Raw genomic sequence first — 19,766 nt, forward strand, 5'->3', positions numbered from 1 at the left:
GAAGGCGACTTCAGGCCCTCGGCCACCTTCGCCGACTGGCCTGACGACAACGCCGAAGGGGAAGTCGGTCCGTGCCACCAGCCGAGGGGCGGCTCGTCAAGCGCCGGCTCCTTTGGCGGCCTGGCCGGCCAAGGCGGCGCGAAGAGGCGCCACGCCGGGCAGAGTGCGCCCGGCGGTAAATTGAAGAAGTTCAAGGGGGTGGCCGCCGCGACCAAACGGGAGGAGGCGGCCGCGAAGGCCAACCGCTTCCGAAGGGAAGTGAGAAGGCCGCCGCTAGTCTCTGCGTAAGTCTTTACGCTTTTTTATTTTCCTTCGTTGAATCTTGTCCGAGTCTTCTTTTATATTCCCTACATTCTTCTTCAGGGCCCCTCTTTCCCTTGAGAGAGTCGTCGTCCCCTCTGTCATGGGGTCGGCAGAGACGTCCGCCAATACTCGGTGGGCCGACCCCGGCGCCGACCTCCGGGAGGCGACGGAGTGAAATGCGTGGGAGAAGCGTGAGGAGGAGGAGGCCGAACGTTTGGAGAAGGCGGAGGCCGACAGGGCGGCCACCTCCGCCCAGAAGAAGCTGGAGGATGCCGAAGCCGCCCTTGCAATGAGACGGCGTGCCAAGGAGGCCGCGCGTCGCCGATCGGCGATGCTCGTCCCCCCATTGTCGTCTGCATCGCCGCCTCCGGAGTTCACGGGGCAGACCGGGGAGGCCGGCACCGAGAACCCCGTTGTGGAGAAGGAGAGCGGCAAGGCTTCCATGTCGGACACTCTCGTGCCGCCACCGCCGCCTCCACCGCCATCTGGGAGACCGCACGGCAAACAGCCGGTGGGTCCGTCGGAGCCGCCGGTCACGGACGAGGCCGAGGTGCGGCTGTTTCTCCAAGTCGCCTCGCTGGTGCGCCGCCGTCTTGAGAGGGCGACCTCGGCGCCGCGACCTTGGGAGACCGGCGCCGCCAGCTCGGCAACCTTAGACGCCGAGGCCACAAGCGCCGCGCCCACCGGGTGGTTGCGTGGAGGCGGCACCGGGCCACTGAATCAAGCGCTTCTAGACGTTCAGGCGAAGCTGCGCACTGAAGGCGACGCCCTTCAAACTTGCACCAGGGCGCATCTGGCAGCGCAGACGGCCTTCCGAGTACGTTTCCTTCTTCTTTTTGATTCTTGTTTTTCTCTGTGGGGGCGCGCCAGTGCACCCACTGGGTGTAGTCCCCGAGTTCCGGGCTGGCTGCTGAGCAGGCGGTTCGGAACTCCCTCTGGCGAGTTCCAAATACTAACTTTGTCTTCAATGACTTATTGCAGGAGTATCACAACCTCTGCGCCACTGCCTTCAACCGCAATGTTGAGGAGTTGAGCAAGCGGGCTGCCGACTTGTTGGAAAGCCGGAGTAAGTTCTTCTTCTTCGCGGGGGCGCGCTGGCACACCCGCGGGCTGTAGTCCCTGAGATTCGGGCCGACTGCTGAGCAGTCGGGCCGGATCTTCCCGGTGATCTTCTTTGCTGACGACTTATTTGTCTTTTCTTTCGCTCTTCAGGAGCCAATGCTGTTCTTCAGGAGCAGCTGGGCGAGGCCAATACCGCCCGGTGTGCCAAGGAGGAGGAGTGTAGCATGCTTGCCGCAGAGCGCGACCTGCTGGCGGCGCAGCTGGCCGAGCAGAAGGAGCTGCTCAAGAAGGCGCAGGACGAGGCCGAGAAGAAGGAGGCCGCTCTCCTGGCCGAGTTCGAGAGCGAGCGCTCCTCCTGGACTAACAGGGAGGCGATGCTGACCTCCGGCTTCCACGAGATCGAGGATATTGTTGATGGTAAGTTTCTTTCGTTTCTTCGGGCTTCCGACTATGTGTCAGGCCGACTTCTGATTTTTCGACTTGCTTCTTTTTTGTCTGGGCAGACTTCTTCCCTGGTCACTCGCAGGCAGTCCCTCTGGCCATCGAGGCTGCTCGTGAGGCGCGAAGGGCAAGCGGTGAGGAGATCGCTGCTAATGCCCCCCGAACCATCGATGAGCAGCTTCTGAGCATTGAAGCCCATCTTCGTCCGGCCCACCGGCGGATGCGCCGGCTTCAGCGTGCCCGCGCCCAGGCGGTTGCCGGTTTGTGGCCGGACATGCCGGCTCTGCCCACCGCCAGTCGGACCGCCGACTAGCTGGAAGTTGCCGCCGGCCGTCTTGAAGCTTGGAAGGGTTCCTCGGCCCGGGCCGGAGCGCGCCGGGCCTTGGAGTTCGTCAAGGCGTGGTATCCGGGGCTGGACATGGGCCGTCTGTCCGCGTTCCAGTCAGAAGCCCAGGCCGAGCTGGAGGCCGTGGAGGGCGCCCTTATCGAGCGTGCGGCGGCCATCACCGAGTACACGGATACCAGTGGCTTCGTGCCCGAGCGGACTAAAGGCGGCGAGGAAGTGCCGCCAGAGTGGTTAGGGATGAACCCGGAGTATGGCGAGGACTTGGTGGAGGTGATCGACTCCAGCACCAAGGAGGAGGACGAGGAGGAGGACGAAGGCGAGGCGGAGGTGCCAGAAGACAGAGCAGGCAGCCAGCCTCAGCTCGACCGCGCCTCCAGCAACGAGCCGCGTCGAGAGAAGGCGACTGCCGCCGGAGGCGATCAAACCGAGACCGCCCAGCCGCCTGCCCCGGCGCCTGACACCACCGTCTCCTCTGATCCTCCGATCCCAGATGCCGCCTCCTAGGCTACCCTTTTCTGCCTCTGCTTGTCTGTCTTAGTAATCTTTTGACAACTTTGTTAGATTCGAACAATTCCACCCGCGGGGTGTATCTTGAACTTCTATTCGAAGGTTCGGCCAAGGGACTATGTAAATATTCGAACAATTGTCGGTGATGATGCTGTGTGGGATGCCGTACCGAGTTGTGATGTCAATGATCAAGGTCACTGCAATCGGACCATACAACTTCTTGCTGGGTTTCACCTCCACCCACTTGGTGAACTTGTCCACTGCGACAAGTAGGTGAGTCAAGCCACCTTGTGCCGTCTTGAATGGTCCCACCATGTCCAGGCTCCAGACTGCAAAGGGCCAGGCGATGGGGATAGTCTTGAGTGCGGAAGCTGGCTGAAGTGGCTTGGAAAGGAAAATCTGGCACCCCTTGCACTTTTGGACTAACTCTTTGGCCTCTTCCAGGGCGGTTGGCTAGAAGAAACCGTGCCGGAAGGCTTTGGTGACGAGTGCCCTGGAGGCCGCGTGGTGACCACACTCGCCCTAATGGATGTCTCTGAGGATTGCTTGGCCTTGTTCTGCCTCGACGCAGCGTTGGAAGACGCCGGTAACGCTGCGCCTGACCAGCTCTCTGTGGACTATGGTGTAGGCTGCTGCTCGGCATTGCACTTGTCGAGCCAAGATTTCATCGGTTGGCAGCTCTCTGTTTACTAAGAACCTGATGATGGGCTGGGCCCATGAAGGTACTGCTATTTCTTCAACTGCCACTAGTGCGACTTGGACAAGGGCGGCCGGGCTGGGAGGCAGCGGGTTGGAGTCCGCAGCTGCTTGCTGATTTGACAAAGTCCTGGGGCCGACTGGAGCAGTCCCCGGGCCGAGCTCTGGAGTCTTCGATCTTGCCACTGCAGTCCCCGGGCCGGGTTCTGAAGTCCCCGGGCTGGCTTTGACTGTGTGTTTCTTGGAGTCGGATCCGTCTTCCTCAGGCGGAGCCGGCACAAAGATTGAATCTAATTCTGGTGACGGCTTGATAGAAGGCTTGAGGAGGCGCCGGAGGGCGACACCAGATGGTATTGCCTGGCGGGCGGAGCCGATTCGTGCCAAGGCGTCTGCTTGGTCGTTGTCGTTCCTTGGCACGTGGAGGAACTCGCACCCCTCGAAGTATCCGCTGAGTTGCTGGACGAGGAAACGATAGCTCGCCATATTTGCGTCCTTGGCGTCCCAATTGCCAGATGATTGCTGGACCACCAATTCAGAGTCGCCATAACACAGGATCCGGTGAATGCCGAGTTCTTTGGCAAGCCGGAGCCCGTGGATGAGCGCCTCGTACTCAGCCACGTTGTTGGAGGCGGCGAAGTGGATCTGTAGCGCATATCTGAGCTTGTCGCCCTTGGGGGAAGTGAGGACGACGCCGGCTCCCAAGCCAGTGCGCATCTTGGAGCCGTCGAAGTGCATCTGCCAATGGGTGGAGTCGGGCGCTGGCGGCAGATACTGGGTCTCGGCCCAGTCGACGAGGAAGTCGGCCAGTGCTTGCGACTTGATGGCAGTGCGAGGCTCGTAGTAGATGGTGTAGGGGGCCAGGTCGATGGCCCATTTGGCCACTCGGCCAGAAGCATCTCGGCTTCCGATGATCTCGGCCAGTGGAGCTGTGCAGACCACAGTGATTGGATGCTCCTGGAAGTAAGGCTTCAATTTCTTGGTGGCAAAATGCACGCCGTAGCACATCTTCTGGTAATGGGGGTAGTTCTGCTTGGAGGCCGACAGTACCTCACTAAAGTAATATACCGGTCTCTGGACAAGCAATGCCTTGCCTTCCTCCTTGCGCTCGACTACAATGACTGTGCTGACTACTCGGCTGGTGGCGGCAATGTATAGGAGCATGGGCTCTTTGGTAGTCGGAGCCGCCAGCACAGGGGGAGTAGTCAACATCTTCTTTAGTTGGAGAAAAGCCTCGTCCGCCTTGGGAGTCCACTCAAAGAAGGTCGTCTTCTTCATGAGCTGATACAAGGGGAGAGCCTTCTCGCCCAGCCGACTGATGAATCGGCTGATGGATGCCAAACAGCCGGTGAACTTCTGCACATCTAACAGTCGTCTGGGTGCTTCCATCCTCTTGATGGCCTTGATCTTCACAGGATTGCACTCTATGTCGCGTTCGAAGACCAGGAAACCGAGGAGCTGGCCGACTGGTACTCCAAAAATGCACTTCTCTGGGTTGAGCTTGATCTGGAATCAACGCAGATTCTCAAATGTTTCCTTGAGGTCCTCCAGCAAGGTTCCACACTTCTTCGTCTTCACCACTGCATCATCCACATAGACGTGGGCATTTCTGCCGAGTTGCTTCAGGAGGCACTTCTGCATGCAACGCTGGAAGGTGGCGCCGGCGTTTCTTAAGCCGAACGTCATGGTCAGGTAGCAGAAGGCTCCAAACGGCATGATGAAGGTGGTCTTCAGTCTGTCAGCCGGGTTCAGCTTGATCTGGTGATATCCTGAATATGCGTCTAGGAAACTCAATAGCTCGCATCCGGCTGTGGAGTCTATCACCTGATCGATTCTCGGCAGAGCAAATGGGTCCTTGGGGCAAGCTTTGTTGAGGCTCGTGTAATCAATGCACATCCACCACTGCTTGTTCTTCTTCAGCACCAGTACTGGGTTTGCCAGCCACTCTGGAAACAACACTTCCATGATGAAGCCGGCTGCCAGGAGCCGGGCTATTTCTTCTCCAACAACTCTTCTGTTTTCTTCTGACAGGCGGCGCAAGGGCTGCCTGACGGGCTTCATATCAGACCGGACGTGTAATTTGTGCTCGGCGAATTCCATCGGGACACCAGGCATGTCCTTGGGGGACCACGCGAAGATGTCGCGATTCTCATGGAGGAAATCGACGAGCTCGCCTTCCTATTTGTTGTCAAGGCCTGTGCCCATGACAGCGTATCTCTTCGGTGCTCCGGGTCCAACGGTATCTTCTTCGTTTCTTTGGCCGGCTTGAATGATCCTTCTGCTTCCGACTCCTTGGGGTCGGGCGATAACTCGGGCTGCTTGCCGGCCATCGCCACGACCCGATCAAGAAGCCGTTTCTCAGCCGCGATCACCAAGGACTCGGCCAGCCGACTACTTTCGGCCACACAAGCGGACGACTTCCTGTAGTCGCCGGACACGGTTAGGATTCCCTTGGAACTCGGCATCTTCATCTTGAGGTAGGCGTAGTGGGGGACCGCCATGAACTTGGCCAAGGCGGGTCGGCCAAGCAATGCGTGATATGGGCTTTCAAGGTCCACCACCTCAAACCAAATTAGCTCTCGGCAGAAATGATCCTTGTCTCCGAAGAGGACATCTATCAGGATCTTGCCGATTGGTGAGCAGGAAAGGCCAGGGACGATTCCGTGGAACACAGTCCGGCTGCTCTGAAGCTGTCTTCGCTTGATTCCTAATTTCTCCATTGTATCCTTGTACAGGATGTTGATACTGCTGCCTCCGTCTATCAGTACTCATGAGAAGCGAGCGGCCCGCCTATCAGTGGCGAGTGTGGCACCTAAGACCAAGGCGTAGGAGCCTGGACTCGGCATCACCTCTGGGTGATCAGCTCTGCTCCAACTGATAGGCTTTTCGGACCAATGCATGAACGCTGGAGTACTTGTCGCAACCGCATTCACTTCTTGCTGCTATTGGCGCCTGCTGCATCGGTCATCCGCTACACTAGTGAACACCACATAGGCTCCGTGCTCATCCGGGAACTCGTCTTGTATCGCGCCGACTGGCCTGATGGCCGGCTGCTGGGGCGGCTGTGGAGGAGGCGGCCCAGCAGGAGGGGGAGGGAGCAGGCCATCCCCCTTGGCGATTCTGGTCAGCCAGTGGCATTTCCTGGTGGTGTGGTTTGACGACTTCGCGCCGCTGTGGAACTTGCAGGGACCGTCTAGAGTCTGCTCGTAGGAGAAAGCCGGCAGCCAGCTGGACTTGCCGCCCTTCTGTCACTTCGTCGGAGGCGGTCCCTCCAACTGCTGGTCTTCTCCTGTTGCCACTTGCCGACTGTTGGAAGTCGGCTGCGGGGCTTTGCGCTTCTGGTCATTCTGCTGTTGTCGCCGACTGGTGTCTCTAGCCGGAGTTCTTGGAGCTTGAGGGCCGACTTTGCCAGTTGTGCTGACCCGAATCTCTGCCTTCATGGAGGAGTCGGCCGTGGCGTACTTGTCCGTTGTGATCAGCAGCTCGTCGAGGGTCTCCGGCTCGTCGCAGAGGAGCTTGTGCTTGAGGAGGGTGCCTTCTCTGCACCCGGCAGTAAAGTACTCGATGGCCTGCACCTCGTGCACGCCCTCGCAGGAGTTCCGGAGTTCACCCCAGCGCGTGAGGTAGTCGCGAGTAGACTCGTCAGGGCCTTGCACGCACAAGGAGAGTTGGCGTGGCTTGGGAGGTCGCTTGTACGTGCTGGTGAAGTTGCGGACGAAAGCCTCGGTGAAGTCGACCCAGCTGTTGATGCTGCGAGGCTTCAGACTGTTCAACCACGTCCGGGCCGAGCCCTGGAGCATGAGCGGGACGTATCTTACGGCAACACGCTTGTTGCCGTTCGCTATGTTGACGGCGGTGGAGTAGTCGATCAGCCAATCTTCTGGCTTCACGGTGCCGGTATATTTGGGCGTGTCTCGGGGGAGCGTGAACCCTTTGGGGAAGGGCTCATCTTGGATGCGGGGTCCAAAGCAGGGGGGACCCAACTGGTCTTCTTCTTCCAGCGCCAGGGATCGGTGGAGTCGGTCGATCCGGTGGCGGGCGTCGTTCTCTCCGACTCCCTCTCGGCGGCCAAGGCGGTCGCCGAGAGTCGGATGTTCCACGGGTGGCGGGGAGACTCGCCTTTCTCTGCGAGGAGGGGGAGGCAGGTAGTCGTCCCGCCGTTCAACCGCTTTGGGGCGGCCGTCTTGGTCGCACTCGATGGTGATGTGAGTCCGACTTTGGCTGACAGCCGGCTCCTTGTCCTTCTTCCCACGGGCCCTGCCTGTCGGCGTCCGAGACGTCGCACCTTGGTCTCGGCGAGGCGGTGGGTCGTCGTTTTGGCGCTGCGGCGCCTCGGTGCGGCAGCCGGCATCATTCTGCGCGGCAGCCGCGTCGAGGAGCTGCTGAACTTGCTCCATCATTACGCGGCGCTCTTCGCCTTCGAAGTTGTCGAGCTCGTCTGCCGCCGCCTGGGCGGCATGGATATTCTCTACGGGCGTGGCATACACAAGGCGATCAGCCCTGAAGAGGTTGGCGATTGCCGCGCCGCGCTGTCGGACCGCGCCTAGGCGGCTAGGCCCGGTCGGAGCCGGCGAGCCGCCTACGGCGTGATCCATCTCACGTTGGTAAGCTTCTGACAAGCGCCTCATGCTTGCCAGCTTCTTCGCACCCTCGTCGAGCCGAAGGCGAAGCGCCTCCAGCGTCTCGGCGTCGGCATCTTTCGGAATCGGCGCTGCAAGGCCTCGCAAGGCCGCGTCAAGCGGGTCGTGCGCTCCTTCGCCGGAGCGCTCGCCGTGGTTGAGGACGAGGACCTCAGTGACTGTGCTTCCGCCGCTCCCCGCGTAAGGGAGCGGCTCGTCGTAGACCACCACGTTGGTGGGGAACGCGTCGAGCGACGCGGTGTCGGAGTCGACCAGCATCGGGTCGGTGGATCCTATGGACTCCAGGTCCGCGGCAGGCTCGCCGGCGACGTGGAGTTGGTCGAGGAGACCCGCGAGGAGGCTCTTGGGGACACTCGTGCTTGCATCGGACGCAGGCTCATCGGAGAGGCGAACCTCGCCAATAAGATCGGTGAGGTAGCTGGCCACACATGCGATCTCAGCGCCGTGCAGCGCGTCGGCACAGACGCCATCCGGTGTGCCGGGCTGGCTGTGCTCGCCGGGGAGGAACAGGGTTCCCGTCCAGAGCAGATCTCCGGACGACGGTGCACCTCACCCCATGGTGGGCGCCAAATGTTGGGGGTTGGATACGACATATGCCAAAGGATGGCTTATCAGGTGGGAGCGAGTAGAACGTCGCCGGTGCCTGGAAGCGGGATGAGGCGAAGACATGCACGCCGGTGGAACTTACCCAGCTTCAGGGCTTCCTAGGAGATAACACCCCTACTGCTGCTCTGCGGGGTCTCCGCATGATCACTAAGGCAAAGTGACTACAATGGTGCTCCTGGAGCTGTTTCGGGAGGCAGGAGAGGGCAAGGCTAGCTCTCTCCTCCCTGTGCTATCTGGTCTATCTCTCTCTAGGTCCGGACCCTTTGCATGGGTGCCCCAGGGGGTTTATATAGGCCTACCCCCGGGGGTACAATAGTAATCCGGCTGGGCGCGGGTCCCAGCTGTCTGTCTCTCAGGCCGCCGTCTTCCCCGCCGGCTTCTGGGGCCCGCCGACTGGTGGGTCCCGCGGACAGGCTTGATACTGTAGCGGCACTCCTGATGACGCAGGCTCGGTCATTGGGTCGTGACAACAGTGCCTCCATCTATCGGGTGATCACTGTCGCCATTCCCCATCCTATCTGGTTAATGGCTCGTGGGGCCCTGGGGAGGAGTCGGCCGACTCCAAGGAGGCCGACTCCCACAGGTCCGTCTTCGGGGCGCCTAGGCCGCCTTCGGCCCACACACTGACAGGCGGCCCTGCCGTCTTCGGGACGTACAGGCCGGCGTCGTGGGCACAGTGCGTGGCGCACTGTGGCTGAGGTCAGGGCAGGCATGGCAACAGTGCCGCGCCTTGCCGGAGATCTTCCAGCGATACGGCTCACTGTAGACATGCCGGCCCTTCGTAAGTAGGGGGAACGGCCACGCCGTGACCGTACCCCACATCGTACTTCGGGGTGAGGGAGGAGTCATGGGCCGACTCTCCATAGTCGGCCTCTCTGGAGGTCGCCAGCTCGGAGTCGGCTTATCTCAGAGTCGCCGTCTGGCACTCGGCTTGTCTTGGAGTCGCTCCTGGGACTCGGCTTGAGGGGCGCGGCCTGCCCCGATGTCTTGAAAGGTCCTGGGACTCGGGTTAGCCTACCTGTGGCCCAATACTCTGACACATGTGAATATGCAGGATAAAATCCTCGATCCAGACCCCTGGGTCTGTCGTTCCGTCGTATGCCTCGATGTTCACAGGTTTAAAACCTTGTGGGAATTCATGGTCCAGTACTTCTTCGGTGAAGCACAGGGGGTGAGAAGCCCCTCTGTATCTGGATGCGTTGTGGCATGCAGTCGGCTGTTGTTGTGTCCAGTGTTTATTCCGAACTGGTATTTGGCTTGTATGATCGTTTTGGTAACCATAAACCCTCGCCGGGGTGTGTCCTTTACATCCGTAGATGGAGCTGTCCGCGCCGGCTTTCTTATCCAGATGTTCACGTAGATCGTGCGCGGTGTCAGTAGCCGTTCTGTTGCGGTTGTGAAGCGGTACGTCTGGTTTCCTGGTCGTATTATTCTTTGGTGGAATGGCCTCGTCATCAAATTCTGGCAGTAGCTTGCGTTTTGTGTAGCTCTTTGTATGGCGATCGTCGCCATATCGTTCTTCAATGTCTAGCACTTTATTCCATCTGTGATTGAGCGTTTCATGTGCGGCTTTGAGCCGTTGCTTCTGCTTCTTTAGACTTCTCGCTGTGGCCATAAGCTTTCTGTTGAGGTTGTCTCATTCCACGCATTCTTTAGGAATGATGAATGCATCATCGTCCGGACTGTGTTCTTGTCTTGGGGCGGTTCGATGAGCTCGTCCCTCCGGATCATTGTGATCGGGCATCTGCTCCGAACTCGGTTCGGTATGACCTGGCTCGGCTTGCTCCATCGCTGGGTCCATGTGGTCATTATTGCCTTCGTGGTTTACTGTTATGTCGATCCTTCCTGCGCTCTTGTCGCTATTTTTACTATTGCTGGACTTTGAGCGGCGTCTGCACCGCCGTTTTGGCTTTTGCCCGGGTGTTTTATCTTCCGGATTATCGCCGTTGTCCTCCTTGGGCGTATCCACCATGTATATATCGTGCGACGAGGTAGTAGTCCCGCACCCCAGAGATTCTAAAGCTTCTCCTGCATCATCGTCCATATCGTCGATGTCTTCGGAGTCGAAGTCAAGCACGTCGGTTAAATCGTCGACCATGGCAATGAAGTGGGTGGTGGGTGGGCAGCTAATTCCTTCGTCGCCAGCTTCCCACTCAAGTCGGACATAGTTCGGCCCAAAGCCTCCTGACAAAGAGAGAGACTTTAATGAGTTCAGCATGTCGCCAAAGGGCGAGTGCTGGAAGATGTCCGCAGCGGTAAACTCCATTACCGGAGCCCAACCTGGCTTGGCTGGTTCGAGGGTGTGCGAACCGAAACCAACAACCGGATACGAGTCCGGGGGCCCGGGGTTACAGGCATCCACAGAGGTGAGGCCTGTGTTCGGCTCCACCGCCGATGAGTATGCGGCCTGTAGGGCGGGGTCCACCCCTCCGTCCTTAGGCAAAGCAACCTACTCCGGATTTAGATCCGGGGCTACTGCAGGGGTGATATCTCGAGCACTGTCCGATAGCAGATCTAAGCCGTGCTCATTGTGACTGTTCGGTGCTCCTAGCGCAGGCCCAAATCTGTCAAAGATCAAGTCTCTGCGAATATCCACCATGTAGTTCAAGTTTCCGAACGTGACCTGGTGGCCAGGGGCATAGCTGTCGATCTGCTCCAGATGGCCAAGCAAATTGGCCCGCAGTGTGAAGCCGACGAACACGAAGATCTGTCCGGGGAGAAAAGTCTCGCCTTGGACCGTGCTGTTGACGAGTGAAGGTGCCATCAAGCCCTGCAGCGACGACAAAGAGGAACTCTCAATGAAAGCACCAATGTCGGTGTCAAAACCGGCGGCTCTCGGGAGGGGGTCCCGATCTGTGCGTCTTAGGCTAATAGTAACAAGAAGCGAGGGACACAATGTTTACCCAGGTTCGGGCCCTCTCGATGGAGGTAAAACCCTACTTCCTTCTTGATTAATATTGAAGATATGAGTAGTACAAGAGTAGATATACCATGAGATCGTAGAGGCTAAACCCTAGGAGCTAGCCTATGATGGTATGATTGTAATTGTCATCAGCGTTCTAAGGACCAACCTCTCCGGTTTATATAGACACCGGAGAGGGCTAGGGTGTACACGGAGTCGGTTACAAGGAAGTAAATATAATATCCGGATCGCCAAGCTTGTCTTCCACGCAAAGGAGAGTCCCATCCGGACACGGGCCGGAGTCTTGAGTCTTGTATCTTCACGCTTCAATAGTCCGGACGATGTATATAGTCCGGCTGCTGGATACCCCCTAATCTAGGACTCCCTTAGTGGCGCACTAAGGGAGCACGGACGGTGGAGCCTCCATTGATGCACGAACAGGAACGGTGGAGCATCCCTTGCTGCCGCACACGGAGGCGCGGGAGGATTGGGGAGCGACGCATGGAGGGGATCGGGCGGCGCCCCATCGCTGTTGTCCCCATTGTTGTCGGCGTCAGCAGTCCCAGGGCGGGGCTGAGCGGAAAATAGGTGGGCCTCTCAATCCTTGGGTCCGTAGGCATCCGGGTCGTGCGGCCTCCGCCGTCTGATGAATCGGCTGGCGAGGCTTGAAGGGGCAGCGGCGGGGTGAGCGGCGAAGCGTGAAGGGCGGTTGGTCAGAACGGGCGGCAGCGAGGCGTGAAGGGGCAGGTGGCGGCGGGGCGAGCAGTTGGTCAGAAGGGGAGTGCAGGCGTGCGAGAGAGAGGCACACGAGGGAGGGATGTGCGAGAGGTAGCGGGGTACCAAGTTTGGTAGTAGATTAAGTAATGGCATGGTGGGTAATTAAAGCGTAAACACGTTTAGTATGCTGGAGGGATGTAGACCATAAGATTGCAGGTTTCGATGGATAGGATGATCTGGTTCTCCGCCCTCTCTTTCTTTAATAGTGGTATTAGATGATGTGTTGCCATCCTATGATGTTTTGAGTAGATTTGCTTTGTCTTTGGGTTGATTGATGATCTAGATTGGTTTGATTTGTATGTTTTATTTTGGTGTTGTCCTATAGTGCCTTTCATGCTGCACACATGTGAAGGATTCCCGATGTAGGGTGTTGCAATATGTTCATGATTCGCTTATACTGGGTTGCTTGACTGACATAAGCATAAACCCGAGTAAGGGGGTTGTTGCGTATGGGATAAAGGGTACTTGATACTTTAATGCTATGGTTGGGTTTTACCTTAATGATCTTTAGTAGTTGCGGATGCTTGCTAGAGTTCCAATCAGAAGTGCATATGATCCAAGAAGAGAAAGTATGTTAGCTCATGCCTCTCCCTCATATAAATTGCAATGATGATTACCGATCTTGTTAACAATTGCCTAGGATAATTCCGCACACCGGCCCGTCATTATTCCACACTCGCTATTTATAATACTTAAGTAATATATTCTACCTTTATGATTAAAGCACCTACTTTTATATTTTAGCTCTCCGATACCATGCAAAGTTATCCTCTTCATACCCATAACATAGTTTTATTTCTCGTTTCTAGTTGGAAGCAAACGTTTGGTGTGCGTAGCGTCGTATCAGTGGCAGATAAGACTTGGGAGAATATTGATCTTACCTTTAGCTCCTTGTGGGTTCGACACTCCATACTTATCACTTCCACCTTTGGAAATTGCTACGATGATTCCTGATACGTCTCCAACATATCTATAATTTTTGATTGTTCCATGCTATTATATTACCTGTTTTGGATGTTTATGGGCTTTATTTTACACATTTATATCATTTTTGGGACTAACCTACTAACCGGCGGCCCAACCCATATTGCTGCTTTTTTTGCCTATTTCAGTGTTTCGAAGAAAAGGAATATCAAACGGAGTCCAAACGGAATGAAACCTTCGGGAGCATGATTTTTGGAACGAACGTGATCCATAGGACTTGGAGTGGAACTCAAGCAACAGCCGAGGCGGCCACGAGGGTGGACGGCGCGCCCCCCTACTGGTCGGGCCCCTTGTCTCGTGGGCCCCTTGGGCGTCCACCGACCTACTTCTTCCTCCTATATATACCCATGTACCCCGAAAACATCAGGGGAGCCAACGAAAAACTATTTCCACCGCCGTAACCTTCTATATCAGCGAGATCCCATCTTGGAGCCTTTGTCGGCGCTCCGCCGGAGGGGGAATCGTCCACGGAGGGCTTCTACACCAACACCATAGCCTCTCCGATGAATTTTGAGTAGTTTACCACAGACCTTCGGGTTCATAGTTATTAGCTAGATGGCTTCTTCTCTCTCTTTGAATATCAATACGATGTTCTCCTCGATCTTCTTGGATATCTATTCGATGTAACTCGTTTTGCAGTGTGTTTGTCGAGATTCGATGAATTGTTGGTTTATGATCAAGTTTATCTATGAGAAATATTTGAATCTCCTCTGAATTCTTTTATGTGTGATTAAGTTATCTATGCAAGTCTCTTCGAATTATCAGTTTGGTTTGGCCTACTAGATTGATCTTTCTTACAATGGGAGAAGTGCTTAGCTTTGGGTTCAATCTCGCGGTGTCCTTTCCCAGTGACAGCAGGGGAAGAAAGGCACGTATTGTATTGTTGCCATCGAGGATAAAAAGATGGGGTTTATATCATATTGCATGAGTTTATCCCTCTACATCATGTCATCTTTCTTAATGTGTTACTCTGTTCTTTATGAACTTAATACTCTAGATGCATGCTGGATAGCGGTCGATGTGTGGAGTAATAGTAGTAGATGCAGGCAGGAATCGGTCTACTTGTCACTGACGTGATGCCTATATACATGATCATGCCTACATAATCTCATAATTATTCGCTTTTCTATCAATTGCTCGACAGTAATTTATTCACCCACCGCAATACTTATGCTATCTTGAGAGATGCCACTAGTGAAACCTATGGCCCCGGGTCTATCTCTTATCATATAAGATTTCAATCTACTTTTATTTGCATCTTTACTTTTCCAATCTATATTATAAAATACCAAAAATATATTTATCTTATCATACTATCTCTATCAGATCTCACTTCCGCAAGTGGCCATGAAGGGATTGACAACACCTTTATTGCGTTGGTTGCGAGTTCTTGTTTGTTTGTGTAGGTGCATGGGACTTTTTAGGAGCCTCCTACTGGATTGATACCTTGGTTTTCAAAAACTGAGGGAAATACTTACGCTACTATTGCTGCATCACACTTTCCTCTTCAAGGAAAACCAATGCAAGCTCAAGATGTAGCAAGAAGGATTTACATTATTTGCATTATTTGCCATCACAAACTCATCTCCCTAACATTTACATTATTTGCCATTTGCCTCTTGTTTTCCTCTCCCCCACTTCACCCTTGTTGTTTTATTTGACCTCTCTTTCCCAATCTCCTCTCTCTCTTCCGCTTGCCTTTTTTTTGCTTGTGTGTGGGATTGCTTGTTGCTATGGTGCAAGATAATACCAAATTGTGTGACTTTTCCAATACCAATAATAATTATTTCCTTAGCACTCCGATTGCTCCTCTTAATGATGTTGAGTCTTGTGAAATCAATGCTTCTTTACTTAATCTAGTTATGAAAGATCAATTCTCCGACCTTCCTAATGAATATGCCGCTACCCATCTAAACAACTTCGTTGATTTGTGTGAGATGCAAAAGAAGAAAGATATGGATAATTATATTGTTAAATTGAAGTTATTTCCGTTTTCACTTAGAGATCGTGCTAAAGTTTGGTTTTCGTCTTTGCCGAAGAATAGTATTGATTCATGGAATAAGTGCAAAGATACTTTTATCTCTAAGTATTTTACTCCCACTAAGATCATCTCTCTTAGGAATGATATTATGAATTTTAAACATCTTGATCATGAGCATGTTGCCCAATCTTGGGAAAGAATGAAATTGATGATTCGCAATTGCTCTACTCATGGTTTGAATTTATGGATGATCATACAAAAAAGTTATGCCAGCTTGAATTTTGCTTCTAGAAATCTTTTACATTCGGCCGCGGGAGGCACGTTTATGGAAATCACCTTAGGAGATTCTACAAAACTCCTTGATAATATTATGGCTAATTATTCTCAATGGCACACCGAAAGATCTACTAGTAAGAACGTGCATGCTATAGAAGAAATTAATGTTTTGAGTGGAAAGATGGATGAACTTATGAAATTGTTTGCTACTAAGAGTGCTTCTATTGATTTCAGTGATATGCCTTTGTCTACTTTGATTTAGAATAATAATGAATCCATGGATGTGAATTTCGTTGGTAGGAATAATTTTGGTAACAATGCTTATAGAGGAAACTTTAATCCTAGACCGTTCCCTAGTAATCCCTCTAATAATTATGGAAATTCCTACATTAATTCTTATGGCAATTTTAATAAGGTGCCCTCTGATTTTGAGAATAGTGTGAAAGAATTTATGATCTCTCAAAAGAATTTTAATGCCTTGCTTGATGAAAAATTGCTTTAAGTTGATGATTTGGCTAGGAACGTTGATAGACTTTCGCTTCATGTTGATTCTTTGAAACTTAGATCTACTTCTCCTAAGCATGATATCAATGAGTCCCTCAAAGCAATGAGAGCGTTCATTGATGAGTGCAAAGAAAGAACCGCTAGATTGCGTGCTAAGAAAGATTTCTTTGTAAAAGCGTGTTCTTCTAGTTTCCATGAAAATAATGATGAAGATCTAAAAGTTATTGATGTGACTCCTATTAGATCCTTGTTTTGCAATATGAATCTTAATAATGATGGGACTGGAGATGAGTCAACTTTAGTTAAAAGGCGTCCCAATGATTCGGAGTTTTTAGATCTTGATGCTAAATTTGGTAATAGTGGGATTGGAGGGGTCAAGACTTTAAATAGCATTGAACCCACTATCTTGGATTTCAAGGAATTTAATTATAATAATTGTTCTTTAGAAGATTGTATTTCCTTGTTGCAATCCATTGTGAATTCTCCTCATGCTTATAGTCAAAATAAAGCTTTTACCAAACATATTGTTGATGCCTTGATGCAATCTTATGATGAAAAACTTAATTTGGAAGTTTCTATACCTAGAAAACTTAATGATGAGTGGGAACCTACTATAAAGATTAAAATTAAATATCATGAGTGTTATGCTTTATGTGATTTGGGTTCTAGTGTTTCCACGATTTCGAAAACTTTATGATCTTGATGATTGCTCTTTAAATTTGCACCTTGCGGATTCCACCATTAAAAAGCCAATGGGAAGGATCAATGATGTCCTTATTATTGCAAATAGGAATTTGGTGCCCGTAGATTTTATCGTTCTTGATATAGATTGCAATCTTTCTTGTCCTATTATTCTTGGTAGAGCTTTCCTTAGAACGATTGGTGCGATTATTGATATGAAGGAAGGGAATATTAGATTCCAATTTCCATTAAGTAAAGGCATGGAGCACTTTCCAAGAAAGAAAGTCAAATTACCTTATTAATCTATCATGCAAGCTACTTATGAATTGGGTGCCAAAGATGGCACTACTTAGATCTATCCTCGCTTTTATGCCTAGCTAGGGGCGTTAAACGATAGCGCTAGTTGGGAGGCAACCCAATTTTATTTTGTGTTTTTTGTTTTTGCTTCTGTTTAGTAATACATTTATCATCTACCTTCTGTTTAGATGTGTTTTTATGTTTTAATTAGTGTTTGTGCCAAGTAGAACCTATAGAATAACCTATGGTGTTAGTTAATTTGATTCTGCTGAAAAACAGAAACTTTGCGCGCATGAAAATAATTTTAGTAATTCACAGAAACGTGCTTTTGCGTTGATTATTTATTATGTAGATCAATAGAGAAATTTCGCAGGACTTCCTATTTTGTTAGGATTTTTAAAGTCCCAGAAGTATTTGAGAGTTACAGATTGCTACAGACTGTTCTTTTTTTGACAGATCCTGTTTTTCGTGTGTTGTTTGCTTCTTTTGAGGCATCTATGGCTAGTATTAAGTGGTATGAACCATAGAGAACTTGGAATACAGTAGGTTTAACGCCCATATACATAAAGAATGACTTCATTACAGTACCTTATGTGGTGGTTTTTCTTTCTTTCACTAACGGAGCTTATGAGATTTCCTGTTGAGTTTTGTGTTGTGAAGTTTTCAAGTTTTGGGTAAAGATTTGATGGACTATGGAATAAGGAGTGGCAAGAGCCTAAGCTTGGGGATGCCCATGGCACCCCAAGATATTCAAGAATAGCCAAAAGTCTAAGCTTGGGGATGCCCCGGGAAGGCATCCCCTCTTTCGTCTTCGTTTATCGGTAACTTTACTTGGAGCTATATTTTTATTCGCCACATGATATTTGTATTGCTTGGAGCATCTTGTATGATACTAGTCTTTGCTTATTAGTTTACCACAATCATCCTTGCTGTAAACACCTTTTGGGAGAAACCCACTTGATTGGAATTTATTAGAATACTCTATGTGCTTCACTTATATCTTTTGAGCTAGATAGTTTTTGCTCTAATGCTTCACTTAAATCTTTTAGAGCATGGCGATGGCTTAATTTTGTAGAAATTGATAGTCTCTCATGCTTCACTTATATTATTTTTAGAGTGTCTTAGAACAGAATGGTATTTGCTATGGTTATAAAATTGGTCCTAGAATGATGAGCATTCAAGTTGGGTATAATAAAAACTATCATAGGAAGTTAATTGGATGCTATGATCAATTTGATACTTGATAATTGTTTCGAGATATGGAGGTACTGATATTAGAGTCATGCTATTTAGCTGATTATGAATTTAAAGAATGCTTGTGTTGAAGTTAGCATGTCCCGTAGCATGCGCGTATGGTGAAAGTTGTGTAAAAAATTTGAAACATGAGGTGTTCTTAGATTGTGCATCCTTATGAGTGGCGGTCGGGGATGAGCGATGGTCTTTTCCTACCAATCTAACCCCCTAGGAGCATGCGCGTAGTGCTTGGTTTTTGATGACTTGTTGATTTTTGCAATAAGTATATGAGTTCTTTTTGACTAATGTTGATTCCATGGATTATACGCACTCTCACCTTTCCAACATTGCTAGCCTCTTCGGTACAGTGCATTGCCCTTTCTCACCTTGAGAGTTGGTGCAAACTTCGCCGGTGCATCCAAACCCCGTGATACGATACCCTCTATCACATATAAACCTCCTTATATCTTCCTCAAAACAGCCACCATACCTACCTATTATGGCATTTCCATAGCCCCGAGATATATTGCCATGCAACTTTCCACCATTCCGTTTATCATCATGACACGCATCATCATTGTCATATTGCCTTGCATGATCATGTAGTTGACATAGTATTTTTGTGGCAAGGCCACCATGCATAATTGTTTATACATGTCACTCTTTATTCATTTCCCATCCCGGTACACCGCCGGAGGCATTCATATAGAGTCATATCTTGTTCTAGTTTTGAGTTGTAATTCATGAGTTGTAAATAAATAGAAGTGTGATGATCATCATTATTAGAGCATTGTCCCCCCCAAAAAAAGGCCAAAAAGAAAAAAAAGAAAGGCCAAAAAATGAAAGGCCAAAGAAAAAAAAGAAAATAAAAAGGGGGCAATGTTACTATCTTTTTTCCACACTTGTGCTTCAAAGTAGCACCATGTTCTTCATATAGAATGTCTTTTGTGTTGTCACTTTCATATACTAGTGGGAATTTTTCATTATAGAACTTGGCTTGTATATTCCTACAATGGGCTTCCTCAAATGCCCTAGGTCTTCGTGAGCAAGCAAGTTGGATGCACACCCACTAGTTTCTTTTGTTGAGCTTTCATACATTTATAGCCCTAGTGCATCCATTGCATGGCAATCCCTACACCTCATGTTGACATCAATTGATGGGCATCTCCATAGCACGTTGATTATCCTCGTCAATGTTAGACTTTCTCCTTTTTTTGTCTTCTCCACACAATCCCCATCATCATATTCTATTCCACCCATAGTGCTATGTCCACGGCTCATGCACATGTATTGCGTGAAAGTTGAAAAAGTTTGAGATTATTTAAGTACAAAACAATTGCTTGGCTTGTCATCGGGGGTGTACAAGATAATGGGAGCATTTTTGTGTGACAAAAATGAAGCATAGCCTAACTATATGATTTTGTAGGGATGAACTTTCTTTAGCCATGTTATTTTGAGAAGACATGATTGCTTTGATTAGTATGCTTGAAGTATTACTATTTCTTATGTCAATATGAACTTTTATTTTGAATA

This window comes from Triticum aestivum, chromosome 6B (assembly GCF_018294505.1).
Source record: "Triticum aestivum cultivar Chinese Spring chromosome 6B, IWGSC CS RefSeq v2.1, whole genome shotgun sequence".
NCBI classification, from domain to species: Eukaryota; Viridiplantae; Streptophyta; class Magnoliopsida; order Poales; family Poaceae; genus Triticum; species Triticum aestivum.